This window comes from Pteropus medius, unplaced genomic scaffold (assembly GCF_902729225.1).
Source record: "Pteropus medius unplaced genomic scaffold, Ma_sr-lr_union100, whole genome shotgun sequence".
Taxonomy (NCBI): Eukaryota; Metazoa; Chordata; class Mammalia; order Chiroptera; family Pteropodidae; genus Pteropus; species Pteropus medius.
Window position 1 is genome coordinate 35,958,841 of NW_024355205.1, and position 21,588 is coordinate 35,980,428.

At 46.4% G+C, this 21,588-nt stretch overlaps 1 pseudogene; it reads right to left on the minus strand.

Moving 5' to 3' along the window:
• Positions 1–19,055: 19,055 nt before the first annotated feature.
• Positions 19,056–20,263, minus strand: LOC120598543 (aurora kinase A-like; annotated as a pseudogene).
• Positions 20,264–21,588: the final 1,325 nt, after the last annotated feature.

The window sequence follows — 21,588 nt, forward strand, 5'->3', positions numbered from 1 at the left end:
GAGGGTCTGAACTCAGTCAGCAATTGATTACCTACTGACAATTTTGATAACACACAGGATCTTCCATTAGCCTATAAATGGTTCTAGCTCCTCACAGAAGTATCAAGAGAACCCCAATTCCCTAAGTGGCTGAGTGTCCTTCCCTGTTTCAAGCCTTTTAGTCATAATAAAACATATGTCCAAATATTTGGAAATATCCTCCTGATCCTCACAAAAGTATTCCTTTAATTGTTGTCTAAGATACTCGGCTTTTTTACTATTTCTTTTGGAAGGACTTTCCGGTAAGTAAAAGACGATTTGCAAAATCTTTGACATATATCAGTAGGTCCGGTTGTTTTCTAGAAGTAGAAATCTGGAAGTTGTTTGAAGGCACGGCAGTGCTCTTGGGGCTGGAATATTCAGATTGTAAAGGGCTGGGTTGAGTGTGTGTGAGTAGCATGGTCGGGTTATGAGTGTCAGGGACAAATGGCGGGGGTTGAGGGGACTCATAAAAGCACAGGAGTGAGACGCCTTCTGTCACTGGCTCACGTGGGTGGATCACACTCGCAGTTTGAGATTAAAATGAGGCTGCTGGTTATTGTGCTTCGCAGTATTTTTATTCGCTAACATCTGTGGGGTGCCTGCTATGCGTCAGGCTCTGTGCTGAGGGCTTCGCATCATCCCTACTATAACCCGATAAGGTGGCCGCCACCCTCTTTCTACAGATAAGGAAACTGAGGTTGGGGTGGGGAGGGGCGTTCAGTTCAGTAGTGTGTAAGGTCACACAGCCCGAAAGTGGCCAAGGCTGGGACTCAGATCTCCCAGTGTCCCACTCCAAAACCTGGACCAGCCTTCCCAGCAAAGCTTTCCTCTCTGTCCTTGACCATGGCTGCGCCCCGTGGACAGTGCCTGGGGGGCAGTGGGCAGTGTGTGCCCGGACCTCAGTGCGCCTCCCCCTGGGCCGTCTCTGTTCGGCGTATTCTGTCTTTAGACTTGATGCCATGGTCAGGATGTTTGCGCCTTGGGGTAAGGTGACCAGCCCTTCTTGGCTGTGATCCATTATGTGCTGGTTTCTTAGGTGAATTATCAGAGGGCAGTTCTTCATTCCTTCTTTCTCAAGTTCTTGGGCTGCTTGCTGTGGCTGCCACCAGTTATAGAGGAAATGGAACCACTGTCTACAGCCCATAGTGCTCTAGAAATTGGTCAGTGGCTTCAGATCCAAAATCTTAGATTGTAGCGAAAAAAACAAAAAAACTAAAAATTGTCCTCTGCCTTGCAGTCTGGTTGACCTTAGATGCGTCCCACTTAGCAGTGCCAAAGGACACTTCCGGGCTTTGCTGTCAGTTGCTGCCCAATGACCCACCGGGGTAGTAACCAGTCCTCATGGTATTTTTAGCCGAGAGGATGGTTCCTTCAGGCTCCTAGCTGGGGATGATTTAATGAACTCTTAGTCCTAGAACATGGACTGTGGTTTTCTTTTGTAGCAGATCAGGTTTCTCTGTGGTTCTTTTATAAAAACAAATTAGTTTTCTTTATCTACCCTTGGAAAGAAACAAAAGTTACCTAGGGAAGAAGATAAAGCTCATATTAAAAACATTACGCTGATAATTTCTCTTTAAAGTCAGCAAAAATAAAGTGGAGAAGTACAACCTGGTTTTATTTTCATCTAAGGAGCAGAGATATCTTTCTCTAGCTTTTAATTAGACTCATAAAGATTTAAGCCTTAGAATACTGTTAAGTCAAAGGCACTACAAAGACACCTCGACGGTATTTCAGAGTGGTCCCGAAAGGCTTTCTATGGTATGAGATTCTGTGTTTTTTGTTTTTGTTTTTATTCCATAAGTCATATATATTTATCAACTTTATAAAAGAAAATACAGATAAACAAAAGGGTAAGAATAAAATCCATAATCTGTCAACCCAGAAATAACCATTATTATCATCATAATGTATTTTCCACACCATTTTTCTCCATAGAATTATTTCTCTAGTTATAATGCTAGAAATACTGTTTGAAGATTTTATTTTTGTCACCCTAGACTCTGAATATTTCCTCATGTAAATCAAATATTCTTCAGCGACATCATATCTAATGCCCACATGACATTCTGTATTGTATCAATGTACCGTGAAATTTTAAAAAAATCTGCTGATGTTGGACTTTTAGATTGACTTTTTCAGATTATAGACCAGGCTGCAGGGAACATCCTTGTGATAACCTTCTTCACGTGTTAATTCCTTGGGAGGACCTCCTGGAGGCAGAATTATTTGCGAGATCAAAAGCATGCAAATTTCTTAGGTAATTGTTTTAATTCGCCTACACTTTTAATTCATTTGCTAATTTGAGAGATGAAAGCTATTTCAAGGTATGGGTCTTTACTTGTTGGAGAGAGCAGACATTTTCGATATATTTATTGTATATTTTGGTGTTTTTTCCCTTGAGAATGGACTTTTGGTATCCTTTGCCCGTCGTTCTATTTGTTGGGTATTTGTCTTTTCCTGATGCTTTTTGGGCACTGTCTTTGGCTCCTCTTTCCCAGACCCGTGAGAAGGCACCGTCTAATTTCTCTTCCTTTGAGACCGAGTTGGCCCTAGTGCCCTATTTCTAATAACTAGAATGTGGCAGATTTGATGCTGCATGATTTCCCAGCGCAGGTTAGAGAAGGCGATACAGCGCCCCCTGGCTTTCTCTCCTGGAACGCCGGCCCTTAGGCCCCAGCCACAGTCTTGTGAGGAGCCTGCCACTGAGAGGCTGTGGGTGGGATTCTGGCCACCAGCACCAGCCCAACCAGTTGTGTGAGTGAATGAGTTTTCTGATGACTGTCGCCTCCAGCCCTTGGGCGGGAGCTGGGCAGAACAATCCTTCCTTGCCAGATTCACAGGCAAATAAATGGATGTGTTCTTTGCTGAGGTGACTGTCTCACTGGCGTAGATGATCAGAACAGCATGGACACCCAGTGCTCTCCTGTCTGTGCTATCAAAGTCTTTGCTCATTCTAGCTGGTGTGCCCTGCCCCATTATGTCCACGTGCCTAACCCTTACCTGCGTGTTAAGGCCCAGCTCGATGTCACCTCAGTATTCCCACTGGAAAGTATTTACTCCATACTCTGACCTCTTGGAGCATCTTAACTAGCCTCTCTCATGATACGAATTACTTTCTGTCTGTCAATATTATAGCTAATTCATACCAGACAGCTCTCTCCTCTAGATCAGTGGTTTTCAAATTTTTTTTTTTTAAAGTCATGGAGCTTTTTGTTTAAATCCATCTCCGGTCTAAAGATGAGGTGGAAGGAGGGGTGCTCTGAGTGTAGTTACTGGGAACTCGACCCCCAAGGGGACTCAATTCAGAGTACAGCTTGAAAAGCCTGTGCTTGGCTGCAGGTTTTCTTTTTAAATCAACTTCGTCAAGGTTTAATTTATATAATAACATGTACCTGTGCTGTTTTTCCAATGCCAGCCAATTCTCTAATTCTCTGACACCAACTGGGCGTCTTGCAAGTAAATTCCAACACTAACTCCCAGAGTTAACGCAGCTCCTTCAGGTGAAAAGCCCAGGCCGGTTAAGACTGCCCCCACTTCAGATACCCCTGGGGTCTGAGGATTTTTGCATCTCTGTCTGGTGGACTACAAAATCAGGGCTTCTCGTGACTCCCTCTCTAGTGACAATTCACTGGAACGACTCACAGACCCAGGGAAGCATCATACTTACGATTATAATGTCTCACGTAAGATGCGAATGAACAGCCGGATGAACAGGTGCACAGGGCAAGGCCCAGAAGGGTCCCGAGCGCACGCTCAACACCTGGAAAGCTCCCTCCCACTCGCCTTTATGAGGTTTTCATCAGGGTTTTGTCACATAGCCATAATAGAATAAAGCATTGACCGTTGGTGATTCTGCAACTCCTTTCCATTCTGCGAAGGTAGGGGTGGGGTGGGGCCGAAAGTTCCAACCTTCTAACCACACGATTGGTTTTTCTGCCAACCAGCTCTCATCTGAAGCTATCTAGGTCTCCCCTATGCCTTATGGGTCATCTCATGATCCAAAGGGGCTCATAGATAACAAAAGACAGTTTTATCACTCAGGAAATTCCACGGGTTTTAGGAGCTCTGTGCCAGGAACAGGAGACAATGACAGATATATTTATTACACCGTGGTACCCATTTTAAGTGTACAGTGTGATGAGTTCTGCCAACTGTGTCTATGCACATAACCAACACCCCTATCAAGATCCAGAACACTTGGGTCCCCATAAAGGTCCCTCGTGCCCCTTTGCACCTAACCCTTCCCCTCCCCCATCCCCAGGCAACCACTATTCTGTTTTCTGACACGATAGATGCTCCTGTCTAGAACTTCATGTCAATGAGTAAGACAACCATTTATTCTTTTTTGTCCAGCCTCTCTCGTTTCTCAGAATGTTCTGGAGATTCACTCTTATTGGCACTAGTATCAGCGATTCGTTCCTTGCCGTTGCTCGGTGGGGATTAGCAGAGTTTGTAGATTCATACATCTGTTGATGGACATTTAATCATTTCCCATTTTTGGCTATTTGAATAAAGTTGCCATAAACACTTGTGGACAAGTCTTTTCATACACAATTTTTTTTTTTTTTAAATTTCTCTTGAGTAAATACCAAGTGGTAGAGACTAGACTGCAGGTTTTTGGGGACAGAGTGCAGATGGCATTCATCTTTGTGACCTAGAGCACAGCGCCTTGAGCCTGAATGTTAAATGAATTTCTTGGTCAGAAAAAAAGAGAACTGATAGCTATTAAATGTTTACTATGTGCCAATCACTCTTTAAAAGATTTTTCATATATTGTCTCATTTAATCCTTCCATCGACCTTAAGACCTAAGTGTTATTTTTACAGAATTATATTTCTGGCTGGGGACATAGAGGCTCAGAAAAGTGAGGTAGCCAGCCTAGGAGCACATGGCCGTTGAGAACTACGATTCAAACCCTCCGTTTGGCTCCAAAGGCCAGGTTTATTTGTTACGGCTATTTTTTGCCATCTCCCCAAACAGCGAAGGCAGTTTCGACTGTGGGAGAATCCTTACATTCTTCAGACAGCCTCTGTGGGGTCAGCAGAGCTTGTTGACCACCGAGTCAGCCTAGAACTCTTGGGCACTGGCCATTTTGTCATATCATTACCATTAAAGGTAAGAGAATTGTCAGCTGGGTTGTAAAAATTTATCCACATCTTCCATGTGATCAACCTTTTGCTACTGAACTAATTATTAATTGCTACCTTATGGAGATTTAGACTAATTACCTAGCTCTTGGTATGTTGACTCAGAGTAAAGGACACTTCTACAAAGGCCCTGGGCTATTCTGGAGCCTTTTTCTGGAGCCAGAGGAATCTTTTGGAGGCAAGATCCCCATCTCCCTCCTCCCCACCACAGCCTGTCTGGAGAGCTTAAGGATTCTCTCGCAGTTAAAATTGCCTTTCCTGTTTGGGGAGGCAGCCAGAAATAGTCGTAACAAATAAACCTGACCTTTGAAGCCAAACAGAGGGTTTGAATCCTCATTCTACTGCCCACCAGCTGGTGTACCCACGCAGCCCGCTACACTTTGTGGGGATCCGGTGTTCCTTACGGTTTTATATCCATTGATCTTCTCCGAGTGGGTGTGACATGCAGGACAGTGGTGGCTACCAGTGGTCAGCATGGCCGACACACTGACCCAGACAGAGTGGGCTGACCTGGAGCTGACCTGTGCTAGAACGCAGTGGTCTGAGCATATTGATTGACAGGATATGGAAATACTTCTGTGGCACTAGGTACACAGCCTGCTGCCCTGTCCCCCACCCCCCAACACCCTCCTCTCCACTGCCCTACCCTCCAGCCTCTAAAGGGTTTGCCCTCCTGGCCGCAAAGGACCTCCAGGATCCTGTTCAATGCCACATCCCTTCCCTCTGGTATGTTCCCACAACAGGAAACGGTTAAAATGTAACTCGCAAAACGGAAATTTACAGCATTAGGTCAATCAAATTCTTATCCCACTGTCCAGTATTAGGAACCCAACACACCGATGTTTCCTCCCTTCATGATTCAAGCACATATTTTAAGCATGAACAGTTCGGTTACAGTGTACCCCACGTCACCATCTAGCAGCTGCGAGCGTGAATTCGGGGCTCAGACGGGTTCGCTTTCGATTTTCAGTTCTCTGCTTTCTAGCACATGTGATCTTGGGCGAGTTATGGCAAGTCACACACTTTTCTCTGCCTCGGTTTCCTCATCCGTAAAATGGCTAAAGAACATCCACTTCACGGCGTTGCCAGGGGTGAGCGAGTGGGAGCAAAGAGCTGCCCCAGGTGCTCCCCACGTCCGGCCGCTGCGTCTCAGTCAGACCTCGTGGATTCATTCAGTGCCAAGTCTCAGGCTGCAGCGGCGAGGTCCAAAAGCCCCCGCCTCGGCATCGCACGGGCTTCAGGATGGCGGTTTCAGCGGCATATCTTTCTGTCTTCGTTTTTCGGTCAGAGAGTCTTTCCTTCAGGATTAATTGATTTAAAATAGTAGGAAGGAAAGACAAAACAGGCTTTAAAAATGGAAAACAAACTCGATGTTGGGGTTTTGCATTTATGGTCGTTACTCTTTCTGCCTATGTGGTAGGAGGGAAGTTGACTGTCACTGCGCGCCCTGCTCACCGAGTCAGCAACGCCAAGAACTGTGGCTTCTCTGAGCAGAAACCCTGCAAGTTCCTTGGGGTTTGAATCTTTGGTTTTAAATCATTAATGACGAATATTGAAAACCCTATTCTGCTCAGACATTCTTTTCCTTAAGAAGATTTTATTCTCGAATCGAAATAACACTCATAGCTTCAGGGCAAAAGCAATAGCAACCTTTGGAAGTGAAGACGGAATGGGCTTTGCGTGTGTGTGTGTGTGTGTGTGTGTGTGTGTGTGTAAAAAATATTACCAAGATGGACATACTGAGCAGGAAATGGAGAGCAGGGAACTTCCAGATTCTTCCTGGTTCTTTCTTCAGTCACACAAACACCCAAGGAGAAATAGTTATAGATGACAGGTGTGGTTTCCAAGAGATCAAGGTCATTTTCTGGTTAGAGCACTTCCTCTGTGGGTGTCTATTCTTGGTTAAAAGTTCATTCGATTCATCTTGGGAAAAGCAAAAGGAAGAAACTAGAAATATACCGAAGAAATGGAAATTTTTTTTTTGTAAGTGACAATGATGGCAGATATTTTCAGAGATGCCAACTGCAGATAAAGTTTTATTTCCTTATGGAAAAAAAAGAATATAATAAAGAGTCTTTGCTCTTGCCAGTATAATCTTGATGTCACCTAAGGTTAGCTGTCCTTTAAGAGCTACTTAAATTTGGCTCAAATTCCTGTTTCATTCATAGACAGAAACTTGTTTCCCATTGGGAATTTTCCAAGGAAAAATAGTATCTTGGTGAAATGTTAGTTTAGCGGACAGAAAAATTGCAGTGATTGTATGTTTATGTAGGCACGTAACATGTGCATATACAGATATCTCTCAGTTGCTTTGCCTCTTAAGGTCAATGGCATAATTTCATTCATTTGATTGAAATAATTTTTAAGTTAAAAAAAGAAGAAAGACTCATCAGGGAAAGGAAGGCAAACAAATCCTTTTTATATGGGTTCTTTTCAAAATAATTATAGCATTTATGTATACACGTGGCTGAATTCGAGCTGGTCTGATCTCGAGAGTCACGTTCGGCTCCCTGGTGTGTGTAGTTGTTGTCTCGATGAGTATTTATGTTCTGCATGTTAAAGAGAGTGGGTGGCAGAGCTGGGACTCAGATCTGGATATTATGACAGTCAGATGCGGCACCTTCAGCTGGTGCTGGATGCTTCCGTCAATGTCATGGAGAGACCTGGGAACTTTATCCGAGCTCCTTTCTTCCAGCCTGGCCCACGTTCAATTCATCTCGATCAGCCACATCGAACCTTCCCGTGTCACCGCACGGCCCGGATCCTTTGTCGCCTGCCTGTTGCTTTCAGCATGCAGTCCAGACTCCTCTGTCTATGTCCACCGGGGCCTGAGTGACGAGGCTGTGCTTTCCAAAGCTCTGCACTTTGCATTTCCCCGTCATGCTTGAGCCATCGTTGGCGTGTGTGCGTGTTGGTGTGTGCGTGTGTGCGTGTCCTCTATTCTCTCTTGCCTCTGAGCCTGAGATTTGTCTCTGCTATTCTTTTTCCTGGAATGCTTTGCTCATTCTATTCCCGGAAAGATTCTATGCTTCGTGTCTTAGCTGCGACATTGTTCTCCAGTGCGGCCTCCCCTGGCATCTTCCTGCTCTCTCCCGTGTCCAGTTGGCTTCTCTTGGCGGTCCACACTCTCCTTCTTTAGAACTCCCATTGTCCTCCTAAATCACAAACGCAAGGCCATCTTGGTGAGATCAAGAGACGGCCACAGCAATCGAGGCTTCCAGGAGAAGCAAGTGGTCAAACTCATTTACTCGCTCTTCGCTTCTCCTGTTTGGTCAGCGCAGGAAGGAGAGGCGATCCATTGCCGCCTGTTGGTGTCCGCGATCACGTAGCTATTCCTGAAATTTTGCTCGCTTATCTTAGCCGGGGTTGAAAAGTGGAGGGCCACGATGAGACTTAGTGCACCTTCATGGCTGCGGTGCAGCTCTACATGCTGCCCCGTGACGGAGACACCTCCAGACTTGCGTCTTTGTTATATAATCGTTGGGCACTTAAATTCTGTATATTCCTTTACGAAACTTAATGGGAGAAGACAGGACCATGGAAGAAATGGAATGAAATCTGAATCAATCAGTTACGAAAACCACCATGGAGAAATTGAATTCAGAAGTTAAGTTCCGGAGGCTAGACTATGTAGCTCGATTTACTAAAAAATGTATTAACGAGTGGCCGCTTAAATGTGATGTTTCTAAATACGGTTAGCGCTGTAGGTGGACACCAGCGTTGCAGGTCGACACGTGGTCTCCTTATTGTGTCTGTGTCAGCCACACAGGTGTACGTCGCTGCCCTCAGACACACCAGGTGTATTTTTGCCTTTGATCTTGACGTTCGCTGCCTGGGACGCCCCCCGTCCCCCATCCCCATGCATGGCTTATTTAGGTCACCTCTTTCAGATGTCATTGTATCGATGTCACCTTATTTACAAGACTTCCTCTGACCACTTGATTTAAAATGGAGCTCTTTCCTCCAAAATTAAATGTAGAGTCACCAGAGGACCCGGCTATTCCCCTCAGGTACATTCCCAAGAGGCACAAAAGCACATGTCCACACAAAACACGCACACGGACGTTCACGGCAGCATCGTTCACAACAGCCAAGAAGTGGAAACAGCGCAAACGTTCGTGGATAAAGGAATTATGGTACAGCCATGTGGGGCCTCATTCACCCACAGCAGGAATGAGGTTGCTGACACTTGAGTGGGCCTTAAAAACACCAGGCTAACTGAAAGAAGCCATATGCCGTACGATTCCATTTATATGAAATGTCCGTAATGGGCAAATCCAGAGACAGAGAGCGGATTAGCAGCTGCCGGGGCTGGAGAGAGGAGGCGCTGTGGAGCGGCTGCTAATGGGTGTGCTCTTTGGGGGTGGGGTGCGGGTCATGAAAATGCCCCGGAAGCGATAATGGGGCTGGTCGCACCATTGTGAATACACTAGAAGCCACAGGGTTGACATAGCAAATTTTATGGTATCTACATGATTCCTCAATAACATCAACAAATTTGAACTCCCTGTCTTCCTGGCACTCGTTATGTCCCTTTTCTGCTTTATTTTCCTGCTATTCCCTACCTAGCCTATCACCGATTTATTTAGTTTACCGTCTGTCTTACGCCACTGGATCGTAAACTCCATGTGATTAGAGATTTTTGTCTGTATCCCTCAGACCCAGGATGGCGCATGTAGTAGGCGCTCGCTAAATCTGTGTTGAGTACTTGTATACGTATTGACGCTGACGTGAGGCTGTCCTTTCGTACAGATGATAAAAAGATGTTTACTCCTTTAAGGAAAGAGAACAGAAGTGAAGACAGTTTCGTATGACATTACTGTGAGAACAAAACTCAGTGAAACTAGGTTTGGATTGAAAACCTTAGTGCAGACTTAACAGCTTGTGAGACATCAGGCTGTTCTCTCGGTGAATAACTGGAGACTCCTTCTTGAGGTCACTTTGCCCACACTGTGTGGTCCCAGCAACTAATGTTCCACACTTTACTCTCTCTTCTGCCCAGGAAGACTTTGGTTTCCTGTTGTTTTAAAGTATAGTGTATTAATAGAAAATTCGAGATTCAGTAAGGCTGACAGATCAGGAGATGAGTGCCATCGAAATGATAGTTCGTTATTCACAGTTCCTAAGAGGAGGGGGCACGCAGCACCTTGCGGGGCACACAGCACCCTGAGGGGCCACGTGGAGCAGGAGGCAGAGAGGTGGGCAAGAGCCTTGTCTATGGTTCTTGTGGGGAGGAACAGCTTAGGCAGGGCGGGCAGGCTTAGGATGGGCTAGTTGGAATAACTTCAGGGGACTCTCAGGAGTAGGGACTGTCCCTCATTGTCTGGAACCTGGCTCTGGGGTGATGAGGGCACGGGAGAGTGGGCTAGCATATGAGAGGAAGTGGTCAGCAGTGTGGGCTCTGTGCTGGTTGGTTTGCATTTGAAAACCGAGTTGTTTACTGTGTGTAGGAGTCGGCTAACCCTAGGAGGGGCAGTCTTTCCAGGGACAGGAAGGCCCCAGATGTCAAAGCGTCAGGACACAGGAAATTAGATATGGCTAATATACCTGAAGGGTCAACGGCATGGGATCTTAGATCTTGGGAACCCAAAGAATCCTGAAATGCCTGTTTTGGGAACACAGAAGTACCTGGGGGCATTGCTGGAATGGCCACCGAGGCCATCTGTGGTGAGGCTCACAGCACTCCACTGGGGATCGGATCTGAAAAGCGATGGTAACAGCCAGCCGGAACAAGCCAGGTCTATAGGACCATGAAAATGCTGACCAGACCGGTGACCTGTGTCATGTAGTGGTTGTAATGTTCACAGAGACGTTGGTGTCCTTTGTTTGAGGCACACTGTAAGTTACGAGCTTTCCGTTAGACTTTGGCCGACGCCTGGGCATGCTCCTCCGTCTGCTTTCAGACTTTGTCGAGTCGTTGCGTTGGAGGCTGTGGATGTGTGCCGTCTTTATTATTCTGGCCTGTATGCATTTCGATTGAATAAACGTTTGATGTGATTTTTCTCTCTTAACAATCCAGGAATCCTATTTCAAACGCTCAGCTGACACACGTGGGCACACACACACACCCCCACACAGCTGAATCTGCTGCTCCATATTCCTAAGGTGGCACAGTGTCCCTGCTCTTGGAATCAAGGAAGTCACCGTGGTGCTTAGCTTCTGGGGAAATGTTTTAGCAAAAGTTTAAAATCAGAGCAGTTGTTTCTTAAGCCTGTTTCTCTGGTAATTTTTACTCCTCGCCTCCCAGGCCCCGTTCAGGAGCCAGCGCTGTTGTCAAAGGCAGCAGGTGACCGCGTGTTTCCTGCGTCTTGAAGTCCAGCCAGTGTCTGATCTTACTGCTTCTTGGTGCTCGGTGGCGCTCGGAGGGGTCGCCTTCGTGAGGATGGTGGTTAAGTGGCCCCACGTAATTCTGAGGAACGACCCAGCCTCCGAGGTCTCCTCCTTGGCTGCGCTCCGGAGAACGGACGTTGGGATGGCAGGACTGTGCCACGGAGAAAGTGGGTGAGGGACACCGAGAGAGTCTAAAGCCACCTTCGGGTGGGGCCCCGATCTGCCTCCTGCCTCGTGTTCCTGTTTACGCAGCTGCTGGTTCCAGTGGATTCTTTCCTTTAGTCAGACTGTAAGCAGAAAACGAACCTCCGTGGTCGCAAGGGCAGGCCAGGTGGTGAACAGCGCTCTTCCAGGGGCCACGGAAATCAGAGGCAGGTTACTCCGTATTTCAGGTCAGTCCAATACTCATCATCTCTCTCCCTGTTTACACCTGGCACGGCATTGTGCACGTGCCGGAGACGCCGCCACCCCTCCTGCTGACCCTTCTTCCCTTTCCTCTCCTCCTGGTCCTCCCGCTGGGGGCTCCTCCTCCTCCTGTGTGTGTTCCCCGCCCCCCGCCCTCCCCCTTATCTCTTCCTTCCCCTCCTCCGTTCCTTCTCTTCTTCCTGTCATACCTCTTTTCCTTTCTTCATTTCCCCCTCCTCCTCCACCGTCTTTCTTCTCGGGGTTATTACATTACATTGAATGTTTACTATGTCCCGAGTGGTGTGCCAAGCACTTTACCTGTAGAATCTTCTTAAGTCGTACAATTGCTGTCATCTTCCCCATTTTGCCACGAGGAGAGTGAAACGACCCGTGGTTCCCTAAGGTCTTGCTGGCAAGAAGCTGGGATTTGACCCCAGACACACCTGGCTTCAAAGCTGGTGCTCTCAGCTGTTACAGGCACAGCTCCTTCATATCTGCTGATCTCCAAGTCTTAATCATGCAGAAAAACAGCACATAATTTTCCCTCTTGGCGTGGGTGCCGTTGTCCTCAGGCCTTGTTGGACGTTTTGTAAAATTGTGAGATAAATAATAACTGCTCCGGAATTGTTATATATCCAGGTAGATTCGGCCGGCCCGACCTTCGCAATGATAGCTTAGGTCCTGGCCCACAGGGAGCAGTCGTGTCTTTCTGTACCACCATGGCTGGCGCCTGGGGCCAGCTTCCGGGGGGCTGTCTGAGAGACGCTCCCAGAACTACTTCAGTGATGCTGTTGACTGCTCGGGCCTTCCTCTTCCTCTAGGGCCCAAGACGTTACCTCCCCGCCTCACCTTGAGTAATTCTGATTCCTGGGAAAGAAGCTATCGATGATAATGTTATAAAAAATTAAATTCTAAATGATAAAAACGTCACAAATTATGGTTTTTAGTTGGTCACTATTATCTTTATTCTATTGGGTTGAAGAGGACCGTTTTTAACCTTGCTGAAGGAACGCATCCTGAGATTCCCTGGCAGGAAGCCCCACGCAGACATGAAATAGACACGGTGTCAGGACATTTACGTAAAGACGTAAATCCTGCTTCCCCAGCCAGGCCGTGCGCATGGCTGTTGGTGAGGCTTACAGTGCTCTGAAAACTGGAACTGAGGTGTGCGCTTTTCTGACATCAGAGGGTCACGATGGTTTTTTTAATCCAAGAATAAAACCAGTAGAAACTGTGTGAATAGAAGCCAAGAAACTAGCCTGTTTTCCAGCAATATCTGTAACCTGGAAAACATCCTGGAGGGCCTGGTAACCGTGGCAACAGCACTGCCAGAGCGAAGTGGCTGTCAGAACGCAAGGCACTCAAGCCGGAAGCTAAATCCTCTGACAAAGCCTCTTCTGTGTTAAGCAGGCCCGGGAGAGCCACCGCTGGTGACAGTGGCCATAGCAAACCTTCAGCCAGAGAACCCGAGAGAGAAAAATGTGAGTCTTAATCTTCGCTTCATTAATTATGTTAAGGGAAGATGGATGAAAATGCTCGCAAGCCTGACGACCGTCCCCACGTAACTCGGGTTCCTGGCCTAAGAGCTGTCTCGGCTTCTTCGTTCGACATGTCCCCACAGAAGTGCATGTGGGGCTCGTCACCCCCACAGAAGTGCGTGTGGGGCTCGTCACCCCCACAGTTGGGACGGGTTCTCTAAATATGCCTCATCTTACGTCCGGGGCGCATGGTCACCAACGCTGCCTCCAGTGTCTAAATGGGACTGTAACAGCCGTCCTTTCTACGGAGTTTGCTTGAAAGTAACTCCCACGATTGAAATATTACACTTCCATTAGGTGCTGCTTCGGCTGGTTTTGCCATCATTCCCCACTCAGAAAGGAAGGGGGATTCTACGTGGCACCTTTTTCGCGATGCGGGAACCCCAACGTTGTCACTTTAGCCTCAGGATTTAGGGAGTTGGTTGTCAACTAAGATCATTAGTTATTATACATCAGAAAAAAATAGGTCCCAAGTAAATACAATGATTGTGATGGGAAGTGTCGAGCCTGAAAAGCAGTTTAATTTTGCATTCCAAAGAAAGACGCGCGTGCTTAGTTTGGAAATTTTGGTGACGGTAAAAATGTATCTGAATCCCAGTTCATTTTGATTTATGACAAGAATTATGTTGGAAGTTGTAACGGTAAAATCCTAAGCTTCGTGGTTTGATCTGAGTTTTCTTATTTTCCAGGTGTGAGATTTTGGGTGAATTACTCACCCTCTTTGTAGGTGATTCTTGAGTTCTAGAACAGAGATAAAAATAACAGCCACCCTCCGAATGCTGTGAGCATGGAAGGAGGCGCTCCACGCCATGCGCCCTGCACGGCGACAGCAGGAGTCACCCCTGCTTTAGGGCACCGGCGCCTGGTCCCAGGCTCCGGTCGTGCGCTGTGTCTCTGGAAACCGTGACTGCTGGGTAGAAAGCGGTGACAGTTCAAGTTCGCCTAATTCTTGACTTGTGTTTGATGATATCCAAGACGTTGGCTTTGACTTCTGGACGTTGCAGGTCGGCGCAGGGTCTGCATTGGGAAGGGTAAGCCGATCCGCTCCCCGCGCGGGGAGGGGCCTTCTTTTTCCATCAGAGGGGAATTAGAAATGCCACGTCTCAGAGCGAACGCTGCTCCTTGGGCGACTGGCCTCCGTCAAGTACCAGAACCCTGCCACTCCTGTGCCTCTTCGAAAGCCTCCCGTTCTCCGATCCTTAGCTCTTTTCATCGGCCCCGCCTCCCTGAGCCTTTCCTCCCCCTCCCACTTCCCTTTCAACGTCCTGGTCAAGTGCTCAAGGCATCGTCTTGCACGTTCTCAGCTCCCTGCCTTCTCACGCTTCACTGTGCTTGCTTGACGAATCCACAACCCTGGCTCTGTCCGACTGTCCACACGCTCTCTGCCCGCACCTGATCAGCAGAGCGGAACTGGAGAAAAACACGCAAGCGCAGGCAGAGTCTTACCTGAGTCCGTGACCGTGCACCTCCAGGGGGCCGTCGATGCTGTCTGCGGTCCGACGGGACTATGTCTTCCCGCGCGTTCGTTCGCCTTCTCATTGTCCTACGCGGCTATTCAGGAGTTTCTCCTGATCCAGGTTCGCACCATCCTCTCCTCCGTCCCCACGCTTCACTGGTGACCTTGCGCCCTTCTTCCCCGAAAACATTAAAGAGACCAGCTCCACATCCCCGCACATCTCCCCGCGGCCAGAGCCTGCAGCTCCATCCTCTGCTGCCCCTCCCGCTGCTGTAGGGGACCCGTCTGAGCTCGTGGTGTAGATGGATTCTCCTGCTCGTGTCGAGGACCCGTCCCCATCCCCGTCAAGGACACACTGCCGAAGTCTCCCCTTCCTTCCCTACACCATCGCTCTATCTTCTTATTGGCTCCTAAGCTCACAAACATTTTAAAATTTCTCCCATTAAAAAAACAATCTTCCGTTGATCCCATTTTCTCCCCAGGCTTCCTCCCATTTCTTTGCCCCTCGGATACTGTGTCCAATAACCTAGAAATGCGGGTTATTTCTTTCTCCAGTGTGTGAGTCCTTGAGTAAGTAACCACAGTCCTTTTGGGGAAGGACTTGGGGACTCATCGAGTTATACTCTTGCCTTCACGTCACAGGGTCCCTCTTTGTGGTTTTCTGCCTGATGCGTTCTGGGTCTGAGAACTGGCCCAGGTGCAGGAACTGGGCGAGGATTATGACTCGTTGGAGCGGCTGCCCTCCACCTGCTGCTCAGCCATCTTTGAATTCTTTCGGTTGTATAGACTGAGCGATGCTCCTTTTGGGTGCCCGTCTATCTTGCCCTGGGGAATGCCAGTTCTAACAACCTTTCCATAGCTCTTTGTAGGCCTGGCCTCCAAAGCTGACCCTCTGGGTTGACTGCTCACTACAGTAATTGGATGGACTCTGAGGGCTAAATGCGGCCAGCTGGCCTCTGTTATTTTGGGATTCTGTTATCCCATTGCTAAAAAAAAAAGCCCGTTTCTTCTACTGACAACTCTGGCCTTTGGGGAGGGCCACCACTGAAATTTTTTTTTAACAATGCAGCTGCCCCTCTTACTGGTGCATTTATTTAGAGTGAACAAAGGCAGTGTCCCCTGGGCCTTCCTGTGGGCCCAGGACTAAATCTCTTCAGAGCCTCTCAGTTCTTTCTTCAGCCACCTACCATGGGAAGTCTGACACTTCTACTTCTCCTGTATCTTCAAGTTTCCAAAGGTCAACCTAGCAGTTTTCAAATTGTTGTTTTTAGGGCAGTTTTAGGTTTACGAAAAAATGGAACAGAAAGTACAGAGCTCTCATTTGCTTCCTCCCCTCCTCCCCCATGCTCTCCCCATTATTAATGTCTTGCATCAGTATGGCACATGTCTTACAATTAATCGATGAGCTAATATCGATATATTATTTATGGACTAAAGGGCGTAGTTCACATCTGTGTTCTTATCTTGAGCAGGTCATTTACAGGCTACTCCGCTTCCCGTGTATCGGGGGCTCAGCCACAGGATGGGCAGTTTGGACACATTTGGGGCTCCTCTCTCTAACTCCTTTGTCTCTGGGTTTCCTCCTCATTCTTCAGCGATTGCGTTTTTTCAGGCTACAGCATTTTTATCCGAGTTTTTGCTGCCTGATAAGGTGCTAACTTTAGCTTTAAAGCTGTTTTAAAGTTATCAAGACTGGAATCTCGTCCTCTGCTAGTCCCTTCTTCCAGGTTGCAAGCTCTTTCTGTGCTCTCTAGTGTCGTCTGTTCATTTTTGGGGGAGCACATTGTTCAGAGTTCGTTTCTCTTGGATAGAGTGGATTTGCTAAGCCAATTAGTACAATTGTGCTTAACTTTTTAAGAAACTGCCAAACTGATTTTGAAAGTTGCTGTGCTTTTGACATTACATTTTGGAACTATTTGGCCATTATTCTTCAATTATTTTCTGCTTCTTTTTCTCCAGTCTCTCTGGGTCTCTCATTACATGTGGGTTGTCATGCTTGATGATTTCTCATGGGTCTCTAAGGCTTTGTTCATTTTTATTTAATCTTTTTTCTCTCTATTCTTCAGATTGGAAATTCCTGTCAACCTATCTTCAAGGTCACAGAATCTTTCTTCTGCCCTCTCAAATCTGTTGTCAAGTTTTTCTGGCGAAAGCTGCATTTTAATTATTGGACTTTTCACCTCCAGAGTTTCTGTTTTGCTTTTTATTTATAATTTCTATCTCCGTATTGAAAAATCTCTATTTGTTCATTCATCGTTGTCATAATTCCCTTTAAAATTTTTATGCGTGAGTTTATTTTCTTGAATGTATTTAAAATAATTACTTGGAAGTCTTTGTCAGCTAAATCCAACATCCGGTGACACTTGGTGACTAATTTTATTGACTAATTTTTTTCTACAGTAGAGTTCATTGTTTTATTTCCAGGCCTTATAATTTTTTTGTTGAAAACTTATATTGTATATTTTATCCACCTTGGATTCTTATTTTTTACTTTAAATGTTTAAATGGTCCTTTTCCTCCATGGTTCCTTTGTTCAGTGACTTATTTGGGCTAACTCTGTGAAATCTGCTTCTTTCCTCCATAGTATCCATCTGCTGCTGAATAAACTTTAAAACATTTTTGTTCTAAAACCTAATTTCCTAGAGTTCTCCTCTCTCTGCATCAATCAGTGAGGCTGTACAAATATATCCTGAGCTATGCTCATGATAAAGTGGATCTTGTCTAAGCAGAAGGATTCTGTCTCTGAAAATCTCCATGTGGAAATTCGGAGCTTAGGGAAATAAAGTGTTAGAGGAAGCCCAAGTAGGAAATGGACCAAAAAAGCTCACCGAAAAATATTTATTGAAGTATAATGTACATTCAGAGAAGAGCACTTAACTCGAGTGCTCGGTTCAATGAATTTTCATAAACAGAGCACGTCCGTGAACCAGAACTCAGATTAAGACGCAGAACCTCACCCGAATCCCAGGCGGTCCCTGGGGCCGCTTCCAGACACTTGTATCTGCCAGGGTGACCACTCCCCTGACTTCTGACGCTGGAGATTAATTTTGCTTGTTTTTGAACTTTGTGTCAATAGACTCCTACAGTAGCAGGTCCTCTTTGCTGTCTGGATCTTCTCAACGTTGGGCTTGTGTGACTCATTATATTATTGCGTGTTGTGGATGGTTCATTCTTCTTGCTGTATGGAGTTTCGTTGCTTGAATCTTATGGTCTGTAAAGTACTCGATTTCCTAAGCACTCCCAGGTTTTAAAACAGCAGAGTGTACAAAATCTGCTCCTTAGACCCAAATGCTGCGCAGATTTTGATAACTGGCAGAGAATAAAATAACTATATCATACTGGGGTCTGAACATCGTGTAAACTTAATAGACTGCGTTCTATGCTCACTGCAGTCCATAAGTTGTATGTAGCATTGATTAAAAATATCATCATATCATTTTATGTCCTCCTTTCTTGCGTTTGCATGGTACCATTTACATTTGGCATATTAATTTAATTCACTTGGCAAGTTTATATGAATCATAACTGAACCTTTTTTTGGGGGACCGGCAGAAGAAAGAGAACCATAAACTACTGCTTGAGAAATTACATTTTAGAAAATGACTTTTTCTTGGAAGAAAAGCAAAATGAATGACTTATGTGACCTTATAGGAATAATGCACAGAAGACAATAAAGCATTCTTTTAAAAAAATCTATACATATATCTTTATTTTAACATTTAAAAGAAGCACATACTCAATCTGACAGCTTGGCCAGGCTTGGCCACCCCGTAAGTTACGCACGTGCTCTGATACTTGGAAGGTGTCTGCACTGCTTTTGCACTGATCAGGTCAGAGCAAATGGGCGACTCCGCCCACAGTCGGCTTTGAGTTCACCTTCCGCCAGGACGCCTTACCCCAAACAGGCTGCAGGGCGGCTGCACTCGAACCCGGCTTCTGGGTTATAAAACCAGCGAAGTTAGTATGATTCTCGATTCTCGTGGCTATTTTCACTTCAGAGTGTCATGTTTTTGAAGTGAAATTTTCTGAATGGGGAGGTAGCATCTGCTCAGTTAAAAAAAAAAAGAAAAATTAAAAAAAAATTCTGTAATACTCTAGATTGCAGGCAGCTGTTGGCAGTAAAATCATCTCAGAAGCCCATCAACCCTGGCAATTGTCTTAAAATCGCTTGCTAGTTGATTCTTTGTTTTGTTGGCTACTGGCTGGCTTTGAGGCTTTGCTGTCATCAATGCGTCCAGACACTTCTTTTGGGATGGGCCTTTGGCTGGGTTACGCTTCAACAGTCTTGACATGAGGCCCCTGGCTTCCTCTGGTACAGAGTCGGGGAATATGAATTCAACTTGCGATACACTTGTGTAGATTTCATGGTCCGTGCCTGCCCCCAAAGGAGGCTTCTCAACTAAAAATTCATAGCAAAGAACGTCAAGGCTCCCAAGATCAACTTCAGCATGCATCCAGCCTTCACTCACCTCAGGGACAAGTAGTCCAGGGCGTCATAGAGAGTGCTTTTCCAGGAGGATGGGGCGTGTATGGACCACCCCAAATCTGCAAACTTCAGCTCTCCCGCTGACTTCAGAAGCAGATTCTCTGGCTTAATGTCTCTACGAATAGCTGTCTTTGAATGACCATAAGACAGGGTCCTGGCCAATTCTGTGATCTAAGTGGCAGTTCTCTGCTCGTCAAACCTGGAGTTCTTTATAGATAGCTCCAAGAGGTGCATACTCTAGAATTAGGTCATCTCTGGTGGCATCAGGAAGTAACCAAACTGTCGGAGAATACATGGATGCCTGAGGACGGACTGTGTTTCTACTTTTCTTCTCAGCTGATGCTTAAGTCCTGCTTTCTCTCATTGAGTTTTAAACGATACATTCAGAACCAGGATCAACTTGCTTTGTTTTTCTCTCACCAAATAAATTATACCAAACTTTCCTTTACCCAACGGAGACCAATTTAAACATCTTCCAAAGCCCATTGCCTTTTTTTTTTTTTTTAATTCTTCATTTATTTGTTTTGATGCCAGTTGCTTTTTAGAATTATTTCTGGGGGCTGGTGGCTGGAGCTGCTCATTCTTTTGGGAATTATTTAGTCGCCTGCAGTCAGGATGAGGGACACTGGTTGCCTGCAATTGCTTCTGCTTCAGATTCTGAAATGGTTTATGGCAGGAGACAAGGCTTTTGTGCTTGCGAAGGAACTCGCTGGGAAGAATATGAAGGACACAAGACCTGCTGAACCCGGCCGCTCTTTGCAGATAACGGATGCTGAGAAGGACATTGCTGAGTCACCGAAATGCATTTTGAACCATCACCGGGTGGAACTGTCATCTTAACAGGCCCTGAAATGCAGTTTTCTTTAGATTTCTCCATGATGCCTATTCTCTCCTGCTTCCGACCCAAGGCCACCAAGTCCTCCCGAGAGCCGACAATAAGGCATTCTTAAGCCTGAAATACTTTTGCAGGTTGCAAGCCTAGAGTAAATTGTGGCTATTTAAGGAGGATAGAAATGGATTTTTAAAACGTGGAGAGGCAAATTGTTAGACATTATAGTAAATATTAATACCAAGCCGAGAATTTAAAATGCTTTCTTTTATAATGTAGCAGCAACTTGTTATAACAGGCGTGGTCACAAGCTTTCAAAGGGTGTCACTGAAAAACACTCCTGGTGGCCAGATATAAAACAGAGACACTTCTCCTCCTCTTGTAATGGCTACTTAAGTATTTTAGGAATTGACGTGCTTCAATAATCCATAATTGATTAAATAGAAAAATTGCAGTTATTTATAAGTTTCAAACTTTATTATCAGAGACAAAATACTCTGGGGTCATGAAAGAGAAACCGGTTCGGAAGATAACTGCAAGATAAATTGTTAATCCGATTTGGGGAAAGTTGGCAATTTTAGTTGATCCTAAGGGAAGGACAGGGCTGGCAGCTGTCCGCTGGCCATCACTGGTCCCCACTGGATGTGGCCACAGGGTCCACACAGGACTGGGGATCACCTTATCTCTGAGCTCCCCAAAGTCTTAATCAAAACATCCCTTTTGCCTTTTGCTTACAACACTACTTTCTGCAGGAGGCCTGGGGCTGGGCTGGGCTCCCATTCTCCCACACTCTGTTTCCCTGGCTCCCTCCAACCCTTTTCTCCAGGTCCTCAGCCCCATCTCCCCCTCCTCCCTTAACCTCAAGGCCACCCTCGCCCCAATCCGCTTATGAAAACAGACGCCTGGCATGGGGTGGAAGAAACCCCCAGCTCCACACCTCATCTGCACTTGATCTCCACTTAGACTCCCAGCTCCACTTAAGGAAAATGTTTAAGGCAGTTCCTGGAGCAGAACAGGTGCTCAGTAGAGAAATGGCAGCACCCAGGACAGGACCGATGCTTGGGTTCCATGCCAACGCACTCCAGGCCCTGCAACATCCTCATCTGTGTCTACAGGGCATAAGGGAGTGATGGCCTCAGTGACAGTGGATGATCTGTACAGCAGTCTAGCTGGTAGGTTATGTCCGTGACACTGCAGGGGTGGAATGTGGAGCTAAGGGCCCCGGACCCTTTTGAGGTCTGGGTGGCCCGGGGGTGGGGTGCATCTTGTCTGTCGTCAGGGCGCCTGGGCTTCCAGACCACGGCACTCCTGACGCCATTTCCCAGAGCAGAACCGAACGGATGGGCTCAACGGACAGACACTCAGCCGCTCCATCT